Consider the following 19,110-nt stretch of genomic DNA (forward strand, 5'->3'; position numbering starts at 1 on the left):
TCCTCTTCCTTGGGTAATTGCGGCGCTCCAACCGGACTGAGACTGCGCAGGTTTCTATCCAAGGAGTGGTTAGGATTTATTGCTCACGTAATGCCACTCAGGGATGAGTGAGGCTGGTCACTCTCATACTAAATGTCAGGACCAACTTGCCTAGCCCCGGGCTCCTACGTTCCTCATGGGGCAACACATGGGTAGATGATGGATGGATGGATGGATGGATATAACATACGAGGGAGTATTAAGATGTATAGGAGGCAAAATTAAATAACTGAGGAAGAGATGCTACCAAACCTGTACCGCCGAGAATACGGCCCAGCGTCTTCACTACAACTACCAACACTTCCACAACAGCTTCCCTAATTACTACCACTCCTGTAGCCCCCTTCCCTGCAACTACCACGACAAATACCATCAAACTACGACTGCCGCAACTACCACCACTGCTACCAACATTACTACCAACGCTACAACAACAACACACACACATCTCCATTCCCCGCCCTTATGCAATGTCAGATAAGAGGCCACACCACACAAGTCATCATCCCCATAGATAGCAGATAACACGCATTCTCATCGTGGGTTTTGATGATTAAGAACGAAGGGGAAAGGGCAGGTTAATCTTATGTATCAGCTAAAATGTTAAGAGCAGAAGCCATTGGTACTATACTTTCATAAAACTTGCAAAAATGAAGGGGGAAAAAAAGGATTATGTATATTAATGCATGCGGTACAAAATTGCATGGGGATAAAGATTTGCTCATTAACTCTCGTAATCGCATCTTTTCTTTTCTTTCTTTCTTTTTCTTTTCTTTCTTTTTTCTTTTCCTTTTTTTTTTTTTGACTGCAGCAAACACAATATGATTCATTCTCAGTGTTAAGCCTGAGTGTTATTTAATACATTCGTGAATGAAATACGAGGTTCGTGGATTTAGAAAGGGCCACGACAAATTGTTGTTAGAATGATAAAACAAATGTAAAGGGACGAAATCCAAAAAGACTGTCTATGGAAACAGAAAAGATGAACCATACTGACAACGATAGACACAAAAATAATGAGAAAGATGAGCCGACTGGAAAAAACAGACATACTAAGCACAATGAAGTACTATAGTCTCTGTACTTTAATTTGGCCCAAGACTGCCATCCCTCCACCTTGAATGGTGAATTGTAACCAGCAGTCAACACTAAAACTGTGGCAGGGAGAAGGGCTACCAAAAGGATGAAGAGCCGCAGCATTGCTGTATTTTGCCACTGAGCTGTAACAAAAGATTAACACTAGAATATGATGCTAGTCACGAAGAAGTGCTACTGAAAGGATGTAAATCAGTAGTATTGTCTAATTCTGATAGTGAACTAGGGGAAGTAAGCTGTAAAAAGGGCGAAAATCTCCCCCCAAGTTATGATGCACGAAAAAATGTGGAAAATTCAGTTACAATATGAAAGTGCCATATGAAAAGACTAGTAGACAGAATACCGGTAATATATATATATATATATATATATATATATATATATATATATATATATATATATATATATATATATATATATATATATCAAATTCCATACGATTTTATTCAGCTGGGAGTGAGTCATGAACCAATGAGTACTGAACGGATAAATCACACAACCATGTAACTCAAACAAAGATGGCGAAAGTGTAAGCAAGATTCGAAAATCTGACAGTCATTTTTGAAATCCATGATAACAGTACTGCGTGTCCGGCTTTTCCACATCGCTGCTCAGTGCGATCCAGAACTGTAGCACTTTTTTTCTCTCCTAACACGACTAAGGTCTCTAGCCCTGTTCAGTTCAGTTGTTGGCCAAGTACAGGCAGACTGAATGGAAGATTTGACTAGTAATCAAGGAGCCTCATGCCTACCTCATAACTAGGCCTTACCGATTTTCACGGACCCACGACATAATATTAAAAAACAGGCGAAAACAAAGTGACATGGGCTCATACCTGTTCAGTGAATGACCGTCAGAAGTTTGGGCGTTGCATGCACATAGTTCCTCTCAGTGTTATGAATACGGCGGCTGTTGATTCTCTGAGGTCGGGAAGCCACACCTAAGGAAAAAATCGTTTGACGTAAGCAAGGGTACAGTAAAGACTTATCGCGTGCTGAAAGGGTTAGAGCATGAAGACTGCTTTTAATCTCTTAAGGAGAGAAAACAACTCCTCAGCAGTGTAGTCCACACACACACACACACACACACACACACACACACACACACACACACATATATATATATATATATATATATATATATATATATATATATATAACTTGTACATTCACAGGAAGTGCGACATAGTGAATGTCTTTTATTTTATTTTCCAAGTGGAGGAACGCCGTTCCACCTATGAAAAAGTGGGCGACGCTGTGCCCCTTCCACTACACCACTGCTCTTCATCTGAATAAAATCGTCCGGCCATGGCAACTACATAATGGTTAACATTTCTTAAGCCTTGGTAGAGTTACGCGGCCTAAAACGAGATCTAAAGAATACAAAATCTAAAGAACGTGTTCTTTAGACCTTGTCCCAAAAAAGCCGTGAGGAAAGCAAACGCAAACGAATAGTCGAACCAAGGCAGTCAAAACGGGCCACGCGTCTGGGAACCAAGCAGGCCAAAACGAAGGACCACCCAACATATCAATTCTGTAATCTTCCACAACGATGATGTACTCTTTATTTTCATTCTTGCTGTCTCCGATCAATTTTGTACAGTTCTGGAAGGACGTCTCACACTAAAGGGGATAATGAATCTTACAGCTGACCCTTCCAGTAGAAAAAGTCCCTCCTTAGCTAAACACAGGTGTCTGGAGGCAGCAAAAATAAACGACAAAAAGATGCCATGGAAGCAAAGGAACTAAATTAGTATAATCACTAGAAGACGGCACACAACCGTCGACGTTACATCCAGGTCCCAAGAATCACGTACAGAATTAAAAAGAAAGTAAATATAAAGCGACCCGCCAAAAACAGATTCATCGATAAAGTGTGTGATGCATGAAGTCGTTTGAAGGCAGCAGCAATAAATTAAAAAAGAAATGGTAATGACGTTGTTTATGTAATATAGCCACGAGAATCAGGCAGGGACTTAACACTTATACTTCAGTTCTTTATTAATACTCTGTTGTTCAGTTCTTTATTTTATACTGTTTTTCAGATCTTTCTTTTATACTATATTTTTGCTGCTACCAGACGATTTATTTCAGATTTAAAAATTTTTGCACTGGAGGAGTTACATCCACTAATCCCTTCACTACTAGCGGTCTCACGTAAGTTGAATGAGACGGTCAGGTCATGGCAGAGCTAAAAATGTAATCCAAGTGAAAGGGTTAAAACAAAGGAAACAGCCGCAACACAATGAACGCCTGACAAACCACGTGATGAGTAGTGCTGGCTTATTTAGACCTTGGGCTAGAGCAGGGGTGGGGAACCTTTCTCCTATTAAGGGCCATTAGGATATTTTTAACATCATCCCCAGGCCATACAAAATTATCAACTTAAAATCAACTGTAGTCCAGTAGGCTACATAATATATATATATATATATATATATATATATATATATATATATATATATATATATATATATATATATATATATATATATATATTCGTTCATGAGTTTATGAAATTGCATTTATGAATTGCCTCGCGGGCCTTATATGGCCCGAAGGCTGGACCTTCCCCACCCCTGGGTTAAAGCAAGACCCTGTTTCACTTGACGGAACTGGGCCACTCCCGCTTCTTGAATACTGAGTCGTGGATGCATGAAATTTGATAAACCATAGTTGTTTGATAAGAACAGATCTCTTGGATGTTAGTCAAATCGATCCTCTAGTCTTAGTACACTTGGCCATCAACTAAGCTGAAATGGGTTTAGGATGTTTATAAAGACAGAGCTACTGCCACATAACATCCTCCACGGTGTAGGGGGCCCAGGCTAGGCTTCCACAATCCACAATACAGTATATAAGGGTAGATGACCAGCCTACTTTCCCTGATGGCATTATATGCTCGAAAATCCTCCTGTCATAACTCGTGGATCGAACCTAAGCACTTGTCAGATCACCTCACCCTGTATCAGCGCGTGCGGCAGGGTGTTCAATTGTTCACCACCGCCCCAGGAACAATGAACAAATTATATTGACGGTGGCCGTTTAGTTATAGGATTTTTCTGTCCGTAACGTGGAGCGCCATTGTCTGTGGAACACGGGTGAAATAATGCGTAGCTCAGGTGTTAAATGCGTCGCTCATTTAGTTTCTCTCTCTCTCTCTCTCTCTCTCTCTCTCTCTCTCTCTCAGCTGAATAAACTCGTCTGGCGTTAGCTGGAACACACCACCACGCTTGTCCCTATTAAGGGTGACACTAATAACTTTCAGGCTTCCATGACTCACCCTCGGCTGAATAAAATCGTCTGGGGTTAGATTGACAGTTTACTAGAGTTGTTCGCACCATAGAATGGTTAACCTCTTCAATCCGATGACGTAATTTTCATAATATAATCTTAAAACCATTAGAGAATTTGATTACAGACTTTCAGAAAAAGAAAAAAAAAAGAAAAGCAAGAAGAAAAAACTCCTAATATGAATAAAATCGTCTACACATCCCAAATTTTAAAGTTAAAATACGTCATCGGATTTAAGGGGTAATGATGACACAATTTACTCTCAGGCTCCTATAACTCATTCTCAGTCCAGCATGAGCGTCCGGAGTGAGTTGGAATAGTACACTTAAACTGCTCTAATATGACAAGGATAGTGGAGATAATATGAACTCACAGGCTCCTACGAATCACCTCACGAACATCCTCTCTCGTTACCCGAACAAAATGGCAGAGTTCTTCCGACCATGAGGGAGAGAGAACTGTTACATACCGAGAGGGCGTGGCGTTAATGCAGTTCGTGGCTGGTGAAATTACTCTGGAAACCGAATTTTAACGTAATGCCGTAACAGAGCTGACAAAGGGAGATTCGGTGGGTTATATTGTATTTTTTAGAGATCATTGTTTTTCATATCGTGAAACATTTAATGACGAAAGTGATGGTTTAATGTCATATGCATTTCATCACCTCAAGGACAATCACACATTTCAGACGACGATTTATCTATTTTGCTCTGATTAACTTTGTATTTATCTATCAATATACCTATCTATCTATTAATCTATCTATCTGTCTGTCTATCTATCTATCTACAGCCAGATGCCTTAATCCTGGAAGAGGTAGCCACAAACGAAATCGCCTCCATGCCACTAAGTCCACCGCCATCAGACAGCACTCTCTCCAACTCACACACCCCTCTCATACACCTCTCCACCCAGTTCCTCCATCTCGTCCTCGATGTCTCTCTCCTATTCCCCCCCTCTACCTCACTCACATATACTCTCCTAGTCAGTCTCTCATTCTCTCCTAATACTTCCAAACACAACCACAATACCACTCCAACACCACTGAGAAAAATACAGAGGTCTGAGGAAAAAATTTAGACCCAGACTGACATCGAGCGATTTTATTTAGCTTACAGGAGCCAGTGCCATCAAGCAGTTAATATGGCAATTCTTTTATTTACTTTAATTTGAGTAAACTGTAGATAACGTGAAGGAAGACGTAGGCCAAGCAAGGAATGAAGGTTTGTGTGTGTGTGTGTGTGTGTGTGTGTGTGTGTGTGTGTGTGTGTGTGTGTGTGTGTGTGTGTGTGTGTGTGTGTGTGTGTGTGTGTGTGTGTGTGTGTGTGTGTGTGTGTTTAGTCTATATTTTTAATTCTCGTTTCCTTTTTATTACCACTAGGAGAGCGTTTTATCAACATCATTTGTGTGTGAGAGAGAGAGAGAGAGAGAGAGAGAGAGAGAGAGAGAGAGGAAAACAGTAGCAGACATCGGCGACTCATTTCCGTGAATGTTGAAATGACGGAAAATGTCTGATCTACTTTCTCCCATTTGGCACGCACGTACTGGGAGGCAAATGTGGGACGCGCGCAAAAAAGTGCTTGAACCCCGCCTCCTCTGCTTGTCTGATTCATTTGTCTGCGCCGTCATCTTGGTTAATCTAGCTGTGTTATTTAATTCACTGTGTCTTGTGTCATTCAGTTATTTCTGTGAGTTTTTTCCCCTTGATCCTTTTACTTCAGTCATTTCATGTGTAATAATGATTTTTGTTTTCTTCACACAGTTTGGCTTTTCGTGTTATGCGTCTCATTTATACGTCTTATTTTCAGCGCTTTTAAAACGGTGATTGCTCTTTGTAGTTCTGGTTTATCATTTTTGATACCAGATAATATATTTACGAGAATCCCATGGAAGAGCAGTTAATGGTGTCTGTGCTCGTACCTAACCCCTCCAGTTTGATGTCTCTCCTAAGCTGCATGAAATCGTCTGGAGGTAGCGATAATAATAATAGTATAGAAACAACGTCCTAAGGCTGAATGAGTCAGTATGGCAACCAGCAAAACCCTCACTCTTCTTCACTCCCGTCACTTTTGGTGGTGATGTTATCGAGCACACAAATCATTAACCCTGTCACAAAAATTACTTACTTCTGCTTCCAGACGATATTAGCTAACTTAGGAGAGCGTCCATGTAGTGAAGGGTAAGTGAAGGATATATGTAACCCCTCTAGCTCAAAATCTCTAATATGAGGTGAATAAAATTGTCTGGAGATTGCGATTATATATATACAGAATATGTGTATTTATGTATGTATATCTGTCTACAGCCAGACACCATAATCCTGTAAGGGTGGTCGTTTGTCTTTTAGTTGTTTTACAGAGAGGGGCACTAACCCTCTGCCAACCCACTTGTTGACACGTAGGGAACATGTACAGTATGTATTGGTTATATGGTTACCGTCCAGCAATATCAATGATTTCCTGGCTTACAAGAAACAATTTGGCCTTGTCGCTCAGTGTAAAGCTACCTGAAAAGGCAAGAGGAGTAATAAAAAGTGACAGGAAAGATGGGAAAAACAGGAAAAGAGACGGCAGACATAGAACAAGAGTGATAAAGGTGAAGGAAGACGTAGGCAGCCCTACATCAAATGAGTGGATGATGGTATACTTACATAGATAATCGTCATCGGACTGAAATTACAGATATGAGCATTATTAAAATGGTTACCATGGAATCTTTAGTGACGCTTACCATACTGGTGATTCTTTTCGTTCAGATGCAAAGCGTCAACTGTGCGATCGACCCTTAGCAATTTAATATTGCCTTCACAGTTGCCGTTCTGTTAAGAGGCTGGCCAGTGAAACCTTCGCTCCTCTATTCCTGCTGCTACAATAAGCTGACGGTGAGACTGGTGACCGCAGGAACAGTTAACACTCCCAGGCTTCTATGGCTCTCTTAGCTGAAAAAAAAAAAATAAATAAATAAATAAATAGTCTGGGGTTAGTTAAAAAAGACTGCCTCCTCCCACTATACTCTATTTCATTTTCTTGTTTCATATTTGTATGTCCTGCTCTGGGAATACTTTGGTAGTCTGTTCCCTGAGGCCCGGCACTTCTTCTACGTGTCACATAACTTCACATGTCCTCACTGCGGCACTGATACCTACCGTCCGTGCTGAATGCATGTTAGGGCTGTCATTCAGAACTGGTGGATAGTGTGGAGGATCAGTAAAGCCTATTTTACACAAATTTAAATATGCAGACTGTTTCCTGCCTCAGCCAAGAAACGAACCTGCATCCTTTTATGTAGCAGATCACTTCTCTCTCCACCTGACCACAACCTCTACTAACAAGAAGATACCCAAAGAGTGCGCGTCTCCGCCATCGCCAATAAAATCAATGATATTGATGTAATTCCTCTTTCCTGCCATACGAATACTTTCACGGTCTCACACAGTTAATTCTACGGTCTTACTCGTAGTCTGCCCTGTTACATATCCTTCGAGAGGGCATACCTCCACCAACGCCAATAATATTTTTGATTTATTATAGCATTCGGATCCGCACCTACCTCAAAATTTAATCGATTCATCCTTGACCCACTGCCCGCCTATCCAACAGATTTCATTTCCGATAATAACATCTTGAAACAACTTTTACACAAACAGACAAACAAGATAGACACGGATGAATATATAACCTCTGTCCAACTTCATGGGCAGAGGTAAAAATGCATCTCGTCCTTGATCTGTCTCCTCGTTTGCTTCAGTTAATGAGCTTAAGGTTCCTCCACATTCCAAAAACACTTCCGTCAGACACTTTACATATCAGCTAATTCACCCGCTGCTTGTAAGATCTCATACTTCCTAATCTGCACTGTGTGTGTGTGTGTGTGTGTGTGTGTGTGTGTGTGTGTGTGTGTGTGTGTGTGAGAGAGAGAGAGAGAGAGAGAGAGAGAGAGAGAGAGAGAGAGAGAGAGAGAGAGAGAGAGAGAGAGAGAGAGAGACAGACAGAGAGAGAGAGAGGATTACTGACCCCAACATACAATCTAAAATTAAGCAGCTGCATTTATCTCACGTGAATTAAATCAGTCAAAAGATAAATGCCAAATAAGACGACTGCCTATAAATTCGCCAGCTGAAACAGATTTTGCACTAGTAGTCCTCACAGCTAAACACCTTGAAGACATGCAGACCAAAGTTAATAAAAAAGTATGGATTTTATTTTTTTCGTTTTCTTTTTTCAGGTAACGGGATAAAATTTGGAGATATATATTTAGGTAGAGTAGTCAGTTTATAATAAAATTTTCATGAAGTTTTGAATATTCGTACTTACCCCCCTAATCTGCCTAACGAGTTCCTTACATGTCTGTCCATCTATCTATTGTCAGACGCCTCAATCCCGTAAAGGGTGGCCACAAAAAAATCGCCTCCACGTCGCCCTGTCCAATGCCACTTCACTGCCTTGCTCCCAGTTCACACCCCTCTCTCATATACCTCCCCACTTCATCCCTCCATCTCATCCTGTGTCTCCCCCTCCCTCTCCCCTCCTCCACATCACCCGCATACTCTCTCCTCGTTACTCTCGCTCTCCCTTAAATGTAATTGTAAATATTGTGTGATTTGAGTTAATAACCTTCACTACAATTCACTTCACAATATTCATACAAGTCCACTGTCACATTTTCGTAATACTGGTTATGATCGAGTTGGGTTTTTATGATAAGCATAACGTCAAACTCAAACTTTTTACAATATTGACAACCAGCAAGATCAGCAGCCGTATTTATGAAACCTCCTTGGCTTGAACTGTATTTGAGATTAGTTATGTATACGTTCCTCTTCGTTCATACAGCTAACAAACACTGCATGATCAAGGCAAGAGTAAATATTAAACCAGTAAAAAAGAAATGAAGAAAAGGATGTGATATTGGCCAACTGTTATGGAGATTCTGTTTTCCTGTAGATTAGTTAGGATGGTTTATAAATGAGGGTCGTGAAGGAAGTGAAGGGAGGTGGACACATTACAGGAGCGATGAGGAAACAGGAGAAGGGAGGCAGGGGGAGGTAAAAGACTTCCTGCTCTGGTAATCAGCAGTGTCATCGATGAAAAAAAAAAAACAAAAAATAGAAAAAAAACAAGAAAATAGAAAAAGAAACGAAGCGTCGTAAAATTTTCATGTTTACAAGATCAGGTGGTTGGATTAAACAGCGAGGGTTATCAGGGAGAGTCAGCTGAATGATTGCACGCGTTTGACAGGGAGAAATAAGACCAGTACCTAGACTCGTTTTACTCTTACTTGGCCTAAAATTGCCATCTCTCCGTCATGAATGCTCAGTTGTAACACTATACTCGATTTTTTTTTTTTTTTTCCGGCTGATGATCCACTTTCGTGAACGTGGCACCTGCGCACTCCTGCCGCGTGATTGGTTGGTATCAATTTCATACCTGAAGTATTATATTTACAAAAAACAATTGTATCTTACATTCCAGTTCTCATAAATGCTGTTTTGCATTGCCATTGAACTATACAAACAGACATGAAACGAATATGTATCTGTGCTTCACTCAAACGGACAATGAATTTGAGGGAGTTGAATTTGAAGTGAAGTATTATTGTTGGAAGAGGTACAGAGTTGTTGCACCACTAATAAATAAATATACATAGTCCCCCACCCTGTAAAACAATTAACTCTAAGCCCTTGGCCACCCCGTTTGGGATACATGGCGTCTGGCAATGAATGAAAATGAACTTACGGATATATATACTTAGGATAATATGAGCAAGGTATCGAAGCAATGGAGTAGGTGTGATCCATAATAAGGTCTGACATCTTGCGAGACGAACAACTTGTTTTTCCCGCCTGGCCGTCTCTCGTGTCCCCCCCTCCTCTGTAGCGACTGTTCCATTCACCTTCCCACTTCCACCACTTTACCACTGACAAAACCGCTAATTTACATAGAGTGGGACTATTGTCTAATGTAACAAGTGCATGTGTATTAAGATCCCTTTTATTTGCACCTACCCAGCCAAATGCGTTTATTTAATATATATATATATATATATATATATATATATATATATATATATATATATATATATATATATATATATATATATGAGATACAACAACTCTGTACCTTACAACAAATATTTCAATTCAAATTCGACTTCCACAAATTCATTGTCCGTTTGGGTGAAGCACAGATACATACTCGTTTCATGTCTGTTTGTACAGTACAGTGACAATGCAAAGCAGCATTTATGAGAACTGGAATGTAAGGTATAATTGTTTTTTGTAAATATAATACTTCAGGTATGAAATTGAAACCAACCAATCACGCGGCAGGAGTGCGCAGGTGCCACATTTACGAAAGTGGATCATCAGCTGGAAAAAAAATCGAGTATAGATTAACACAACAATATTATGCTAGTCATGAGGAAGTGCTATGGAAACTATGTAGATCCGTAGCACTGTGTTTTTCCACCACTCAGCCATATGAAATGAGGTGCAAAAGGGTGACAATCTAGGCCAAGTTAAAGTAAAAAGAGTATAGCTACTTTCTAGCATGGGATAGGGCTATAATTATTTAGATACAGGCTAACCCAGGAGTTCATATACAGAAACATTTTATTTAATGGAAAGAAAAGGAAGCAGCGAGGTACATGAAGTGAACCAGGGTCATATTCCAAGTGGGTGTGGAGATTTCGTCACTCCTTTTCCTGAGTGATTTATTCCGCACATCACACCTCACACTCCACTTTTAAGTTCTTGATATAAACTAAGTCTACATTAAAAGATATAAACAGCATACAAGGGAAAGTTAGGGTGTATTACACAAGATAAATCGCTGAGGATGAGGTGTAAGGAAGCACTATGTGTCACCCAGAGGAAGGACCACAGTGTAAGGGTGCGGCGTGAAGGCAGTGAAACAGTATAAGCAAAAGCCTGCCAGAACGGTGAAATAACAGGACCGGTGCAGTGACATACCCAGCAGGTGAAAGGAAATGGTGTGGTTAGTGAGGCGGAACACCAAGATGATTAAACTGGGGCCTGCATTCTAGTTGAATTTGGAGATAGAGTAACGCCTTCTCCTTAGCGATTTACCCTCCACATGCCACCTCAGTATGCTCTTGTATGTTCCTTGTGCAGCCTGTGTTGGTATTAGTAAGATATAAATAACATAAGAGGGAATATTAATGTATAACAGGCAAGATACTTCGATAAGGACGAGGTGCTACAAAGCCTTCTATGCCTCTCAGAATACGACCCTCAAATATGTTGCTTTTGTCAATTCATCTACGTCCACCTCGTAATGGAAGGAACAGATAGACAGATAGACGGATAGATGGAGAGGGAAACAGATAGATAGACTAACGAACTGATAGAAAGATAGGTAGATAAGCAGATAGATAGATAAATTTATTGACCAAAAAATTCACAGAGGCCGATTCTCGGGCCGGTCAGACTCTTGGCCATAGTTTGTCCCCGTCCCCCCCTTCCCAGTCCCTGCCCACCCAACGAGCCAGCTGGGGACTTGGATGTTAATACTCATGGGCGTATTCTAGGGGAAGAATGTGACTGCAAGAATTGACTGTCTGGCTTCCTGATTGTTGTGCAGTCGATGGGCATTAATCCTAAACCATATTCTGCCTTCCATCCTGGGACGTAATCGCTGTTTTATTCTTCCTGCTTCAGGCGATTTTATTCAACTTAGGAGAGACCTGTGAAGTGGGTTAGAGACAGTCTTCATTAACCCCCTTTCAGAAATGACAGGGGTTTCGAAAGTAAATTAAATCGTCCAAATATAGCAAGAAAAAAAAAGAAGAAAAAAAAGCATATACCTCATGGCAGTGAAAGGATTACTGGACCGACATGGCATTAAGTGGAAGGTGAAAAAGAGCGGTGAGAAGAAAGAGATGTGTCATATAAGTAATCGAAAACTTCTTTTTTTTCTCTCACTTTCAAGCTCCTGTGACTCGGCCTAAGCTATAAAAAAAAAAAAAAAATCTACCTTCAATTGGAATAGAATACTAGAGTCGTACCGATCATGCGAAGGCCAATAATCCACTTGAAGAACAATAAAATCGTTTGGTGTTAACTGGAATGAATTACCAGAGTTGTCCTGAGCATGAGAAGCTTCTGTAAGTTACCATCAGCTGAATGAAATCGTCTGACGTTGGCTGGAATGGAATACTAGAATACTGGGACCATTACAGGGATAATGATTGAAATGGTCAGGCTAAATGCAAGAAACAGTTGAGGTGATGTGTTTTACTGGTGAGTTCTTGCAGCCTCCCAATAATTTATTTAGCTTTGGGCAGACCTACTGTCGTGAAGGGGTAGGTTAAGCATTTACCGTATTTAACCTTCCTAAATAGAAAAATCTCTCCAGCGCTGAGTATAAGTGTCGTGAAATAGCAAGAGTATAAGGAAATTGTAAGCGGACTGAAGGGGTTACGTATACTCGTAGATAAACTTGCTCTTTTTACGGGTCTTACAGCCCTTCCACAAAATGTTTGCAAATACCATTATCTTTGTTTTCATACCGTTATTGAAACCATAATGACCAATAATAGAAAAAAGTCTGTCCTATGGTGAATACAACCGTCTAGAAATAGCAAGAGCAAAATAAGAAAACGGCGTCTTTGGGGAGAAGGGATCAAATGAATGGAAGAACAAGGCTAACCGAAGTCGTAGAACTGAATTAACCATTCGCCTTTATGGACGAATTATTTTGCTCAGGCTACGTCAGGACGGTTATGTTTACAGGAAGAAAGTTAGAGATTCGTAGAGTTGAAAATATCTCAGTTAGCCTTGGACTGCTTGAATTTCTCCTAAACTGAATAAAACAGTCTGGACTTAGCCTGAATAAAATCACCACCCCCGCCCGTGGCAGCCCAGGGTGTTGTAGGTTGTGTTCATGGTCGTATGTTGAAGTGTTTGTGGAGATTTCGTAACTTCATTTCCTTCGTGATTTATTTTACACATTGCACCTCAGTCTCCTCTGGTATGGTATTGATGCAAACTATGTCGACATAAGCATGATATAAGTAACATGCAAAATATTGTCACACTGTGATGTGCAAAATATATCGTTGCAGTGGAGAGGGTACGAAGCCTCCCGTGGAACCCACAACACAGCCTTCACTGCAGGTGTATTAGCTTAAGATGCTGTACCAGGCAATTCAGTTCGGTCTTTTCTTATATATCTGATTCTACTGTGCTCTTGACTTTCAGCTTGTATGTATGGATGCACTGTATGTAGGCAAGAATGCAACAAAACAAGGACCCTGACACAAATTTTGAACAAAAGGCTGCACACACAACCACTGGGATCTAATAGCTAACATTCCGAATCTGGTCCAAACGGACATCCTCTGAGGAGGTGTTTTGGCCGCCACCTAAGATAGCTAAGCAGTTCACCACCGCGTCTCCGGCAAGCCCAGCGTCAGAGAGCGCAGCGAACGAAATCGTTTTGGTTCTTGTACACGATACTGAGCAAGAACTTCGAATGTAGATGCTTAGGCCTCCAGTAACTCCCTCAGTATTATGATGTCTTTTGTATTTTACTCCTGCTACCCTGGAATGATGTTAGTCAGATTATGAGTGACGCCTCGGACGAGAAAAGGTAAGAAAACACGAAGATTAGAATTAAAAAAAAAAAATGTTACCAATTAGAAGAGCAAGAGTTTACAAATGTTAAGTCTCTCATCGCCGCGTCACCTTTTACAATTATGTATTGCCTTAACAACAGTCGCCTTTTTCTTTTTCTTTCTTTTTTTTCTACTGAGGGCAAGTCATAGGGGCGTGAGAAAGTTAATACATTTTACATCAACTCTCACGAACGCGTCAGCTTTGCCATTTTGTCTTGACTAAAAACATATCTGCAAGTTTATATTAATCTGGTCGAATTCTGCTAATTTCTTCATGTCCTTCAGTACAGTAACATCGTTTCCCAGTGTTGGGACTTTTACTTTATGGTGAATAATGATAGAGTGTGTGTGTGTGTGTGTGTGTGTGTGTGTGTGTGTGTGTGTGTGTGTATCTATATCTATCTATCTATATATATATATGTGTGTGTGTGTGTGTGTGTGTGTGTGTGTGTGTGTGTGTGTGTGTGTGTGTGTGTCTCTCTCTCTCTCTCTCTCTCTATGTGTGTGTGTGTGTGTGTGTGTGTGTGTCTCTCTTCTCTCTCTCTCTCTCTCTCTCTCTCTCTCTCTCTCTCTATGTGTGTGTGTGTGTGTGTGTGTGTGTGTGTGTGTGTGTGTGTGTGTGTGTGTGTGGGTGTAAGCAAGCGCGGCCGAAGTCGAGCTGTTTCCTAGCCCCTTGTTTGCCACTGAGTTAGACCAAACCAGCAAAAGAAGTAGGTACCTCTGGCCACGTAAGTCTATAGAGTTGTGACCACACACCCACGTCCGCGGCAATCAACTTTACCTCAGAGGCACAACATACACACTGGGAGCGTGAGGAATCCATGATCTTAGGCGACAGTGTTCCCTTTCCCTATGTCCCTATCATCCAACACTGTAATAGGGACCTTGATATTCTTTCGCTAGTTGCGCGTCGTGTCCTAGGGGAAGTCTGTCTATCTGTCTATAACCAGACGCCTCAATCCCATAGAGGGTGACCCCAGTTAAATCGCCATCATTTCACCCAGTCCTCTGCCATCACACTGCCCTTTCTCCAACTCACACCCCTTTCTCTCATATATCTCTCCATCCCATCCTACCATCTCATCCTCGGTTCCCCCTCCCCCTCCCCCATCCACTTCACTCACATACGTTCTTCCAGTCAGTCTCTCATTCTCTATTCTCTCCACATGGCCAAACCATCTCATAGTATTTCTCCTAACGCTTTCAATCACATCCACATCAACACCACAACTCTCCTTCACTTCCTCACTTGCCTGTCTGTCTCTCCATGTAATTCCACGTTCTCCTCTAAAATAGTTCATTTCCATTGCTCTCGCGACTGACTTGTGTCCTTCCAACAGGGTCCAAATTTCGCTTCCGTGGGGATCACAATACTGTCATGCAGCGACTTTTCAACTTCCATACTCAGTTCCCTATTCCTTATCACAGTTTTCAGTGAGCCAGCAAACTTTCCTCCCTGATGCACCCTTTCATGCACTTTCTCATTTAAACTTTCATCCTTACTCATCACACTACCTAAATACCTGAAGGCGTTGACATTTTCCATTTCCTGACTTGGTAAAAGCTGAATGTCTGCCTTGACGAGCTTCATGCAATTGTTAGACATTAATCCTAAGCCTTCCCTGTGTGATTCTTGTGTGTGTGTTACAGTATAGGGCAAAAAGCTTTGGTCAGTAAAACGGCAAAACAACACTAGGAATGATGATGATGATGATGATGATGATGATGACGATTATTTGGCTGCGTTGCTTGGTTAACTACTTGCATTCGTTCAGTTGTAGAATAGCCATTACGACCTCCTACTTAATTACTCAGACTGGTTTTCATTTAATGTCGAAATCATCTTATCATGGGAGTTTCCTTTTTTTTTTTTTTTTTTTTTTTGCTACGGAATATTACGGACACCTGAAAGTAAACCTTCTGGCATGTAATTTTTCAAGTCTTTAACAATGCCTTCTTTCGTCTGAAGTAATACAAGAGACACATTTCTTTGTACGATTTATATATTGCCAACATTTCTTTATTAAATGCGCTGGACTTGTTTACCTGCAGCAAATTCACCTGCATCTTTAGTGTGACAATGACTGATTCAAAGTGATCGAGTGAATGGGTGAGAGGGACTGAGAGAGCGAGTGTCGAAACCAGTCACCAGTTTTTCTCGTTCATTTCTGGAGCATGTGATGATGAGAGAACATGCCTCACCTTCTGTATTGTTGCTGACTACACTTTGTATTGTGCAGTGCAGGCTGATCCCGTCTAACAATTATTTTAGGTGCTACATAAGCGAGTGAACAAAAATTAGGGACTGTCTTACACTTTTGCGCACTACATTTTAATAACACGCCCAAGACTTGTATATTTCTCTAACGTTTCCGACTGCACACGGTGTTATAGAAACAACGTTCGTGTGTTTCCCTCCCACCAGTGGTTATCCACCTTTAGTGAGATCGGTGGTGTAACTCTTCCACTTACAGGCCTCTCTTCCTTTCCAGCCTCACCTTACTGCTCCAAGTCCCACGCTTGGGATATCTGCGTGTACCCATTCTCTAACCTAAGCATGGTGCTAAACCGGGCTATTTTAATTATACAGCTTCATCTGTAATTATGCTACTATTCATAGAGTGATATAATTTTATACAGTATATATATATATATATATATATATATATATATATATATATATATATATATATATATATATATGTGTGTGTGTGTGTGTGTGTGTGTGTGTGTGTGTGTGTGTGTGTGTGTGTGTGTGTGTGTGTGTGTGTGTGTGTGTGTGTGTGTGTGTGTGTGTGTGTGTGTGTGTGTGTGTGTGTGTGTGTGTGACATACGGAGAAGAAAATAAAAGAGAAAGAAGGAAGACTGATAAGGGATGGGTGACCATAAGGAAGAGGCACAGGGAAGATCGGATGAAGTGGCAAAGGACCAATGATAATAAGAGGAAAATCAAGGGAAGCAAGAAAAGAAAAATGATAACCCAAAGAAAAGCAAGGATGGAGGGTAGGTCGTAAGGGGAAGAGGAAGGCTGGAAGGAAGGAAGACTGGGAGGAATAATCAAGAAGAGAATGGGTCGATACACAAGGAAGGAAGCTATCACATAACAGAGGAGAGGAGGTAGGAGGGAGGAGGAAATGTGGAAATGAAAAAGGAGTAGGAAGGAAGGACGGAAGGCCCAAAGGTAGAGAGAGCAAGGAAGGAAGAAGGCTTAAGACTAAAGCCTATCGACTGCGCGAAGGTCATTAAGGCGAAGGAATCACTTGTTACCCAGCCACACTAATGCCCTGTGATGCGACACCCAACATTCTAACTGACATCCAGATCCTTAGTCGTACTGCTGGATCAAGGACACAGGGGAAACTAAGTTGCCTGACAGAGCTGAGAATCGAGCTCGTGTGTTTCCATATGCGGGCTGGATGTGCTAACCACTGCATCACCGGCTCCCAATGAGGCAAGCATTTTGTAAAGATAAGGTGGGACGTGGTGACAATTCTCAGTATTGTGAACATTATTCAAAATAACTGCTTGCATCGGCCGGGAATCGAACCCGGGCCTCCCGCGTGGCAGGCGAGAATTCTACCACTGAACCACCGATGCTTGGTGATGCGGAAGGAGGAGTGAGAAAGTAAAGCGAGGCAAATACCTGAGGTCGGTGGGGAAGGCCAGAGTGAGGGAGGCAGGGTGGGAGTGCTGGGTGGGTGGGTTGGTGAGTTAGAAGACAGCTGCCGCTGTGCTCTGCTTGCCACTCGCCGATATTCTAAGTGACTTTATAGATTCGTTACACCTCTTCCTTAACAGTTTACTCTGCACATTGCACTTCCATAGTTTTGTGTATACTGTGGAGATATTAAAAAAAAATAAATGATAGATAAGAGACTTGAGGTGCAATATGCGAAGTACATTGCTGAGGAATGTACCACACAGCCGTCTCTGCTTCCCTCAGCTAACTTGAGTCCTTTTCTTCAGTAGTTTGTCTTGATATTAGAGCCCATTCAACCCGGGGACGTAACTTTCGCTTTATTCTTGCTATATAAGCAGACGATCTCATTCAGGTAAGAGATCCCCCAAGCTGAGAAGCCGATGAAGACTGTACCTTACCCCTTCAGTTGGAGATGTTTATCTTGGGCTATATAAAATCGTCTGGTGATATAAAGAATGAAGTACATGAAACGTTGTCGGACTGAAGGGAAGAGGGCGATGGATACCGTGTGAGAGAAGTAAACAGGAAAAGGATTTGGAAAGGAAGACCAGAATAGACTTCAATAATACTGAGAGCCGAAATGTGACGTCACGTAACCAAGACAACCGCCTTGCTAGTTCTAAACAAACGTCAGACATTGTGGCGTTTACAATATCGTCTCGGTTTTTTTTTTTTTTTTCCTGGATGGAAGGAAATCAACATATGTGTGCGAAAACCACAATAAATGTGTTCATATAACAACATCCTCTTACTCTAATGGTGTAATATTAGATAAAGTTAAGACTAGTATAAAAAAAAGTCTACTGAATTAGCGTGTCTGGAATGTCAGGTTTGGGTGCAAACTTTTTCTTACTATATACTTTTCCGTTATTTTATGGTAATATTTAACTTATCATTGCTGGCAGAAATAGTATCTTCATTCAGCCACTTTTTTTCTGACTTGCAAAGCATAATTCGGTGAATATACAATTTTATCAGATGGTAAGTCCTGTACTTTGGTTTTGTGTCACACAGACAGCACACTAGAATTCTGTACAATATAAATTTCAAAGAGAACCCCAAATTATGCAACAACGCTTATCAGTCTTGCAAATACTGTAGTACCAATTATGTTTTCAACTCCTTAATCTGATATTTTTTGCCAGAGTACAGAATGTTCACTGGGTCATACTGCTGTATATACACTGTGCCAAGTACCCAGTTTAAGGTTCATTTACTATTGGGTTTTGTTCACAGGCAAAGCTACAGTAAAGTCAGGCCAGAATTTGATTTAGCTAAGTCTTGTGGTGGTCTGTGTTAGATTGGCCTAGTGGCGGTCTGTGTTAGTTTGGTCTAGTTAAAAAAAAA

The 19,110-nt window shown here is 41.1% G+C and overlaps 1 non-coding gene across 1 annotated transcript; it reads right to left on the reverse strand.

Moving 5' to 3' along the window:
- Positions 1-17,589: 17,589 nt before the first annotated feature.
- TRNAG-GCC (transfer RNA glycine (anticodon GCC)) lies at positions 17,590-17,660 on the reverse strand. Its single transcript has one exon. It is a non-coding gene; the product is annotated as a tRNA-Gly (tRNA).
- Between the last annotated feature and the right edge of the window lie 1,450 nt (positions 17,661-19,110).

This window comes from Coenobita brevimanus, chromosome 94 (genome assembly GCF_032717465.1).
Source record: "Coenobita brevimanus isolate Jiangsu-jjx chromosome 94, ASM3271746v2, whole genome shotgun sequence".
Taxonomy (NCBI): domain Eukaryota; kingdom Metazoa; phylum Arthropoda; class Malacostraca; order Decapoda; family Coenobitidae; genus Coenobita; species Coenobita brevimanus.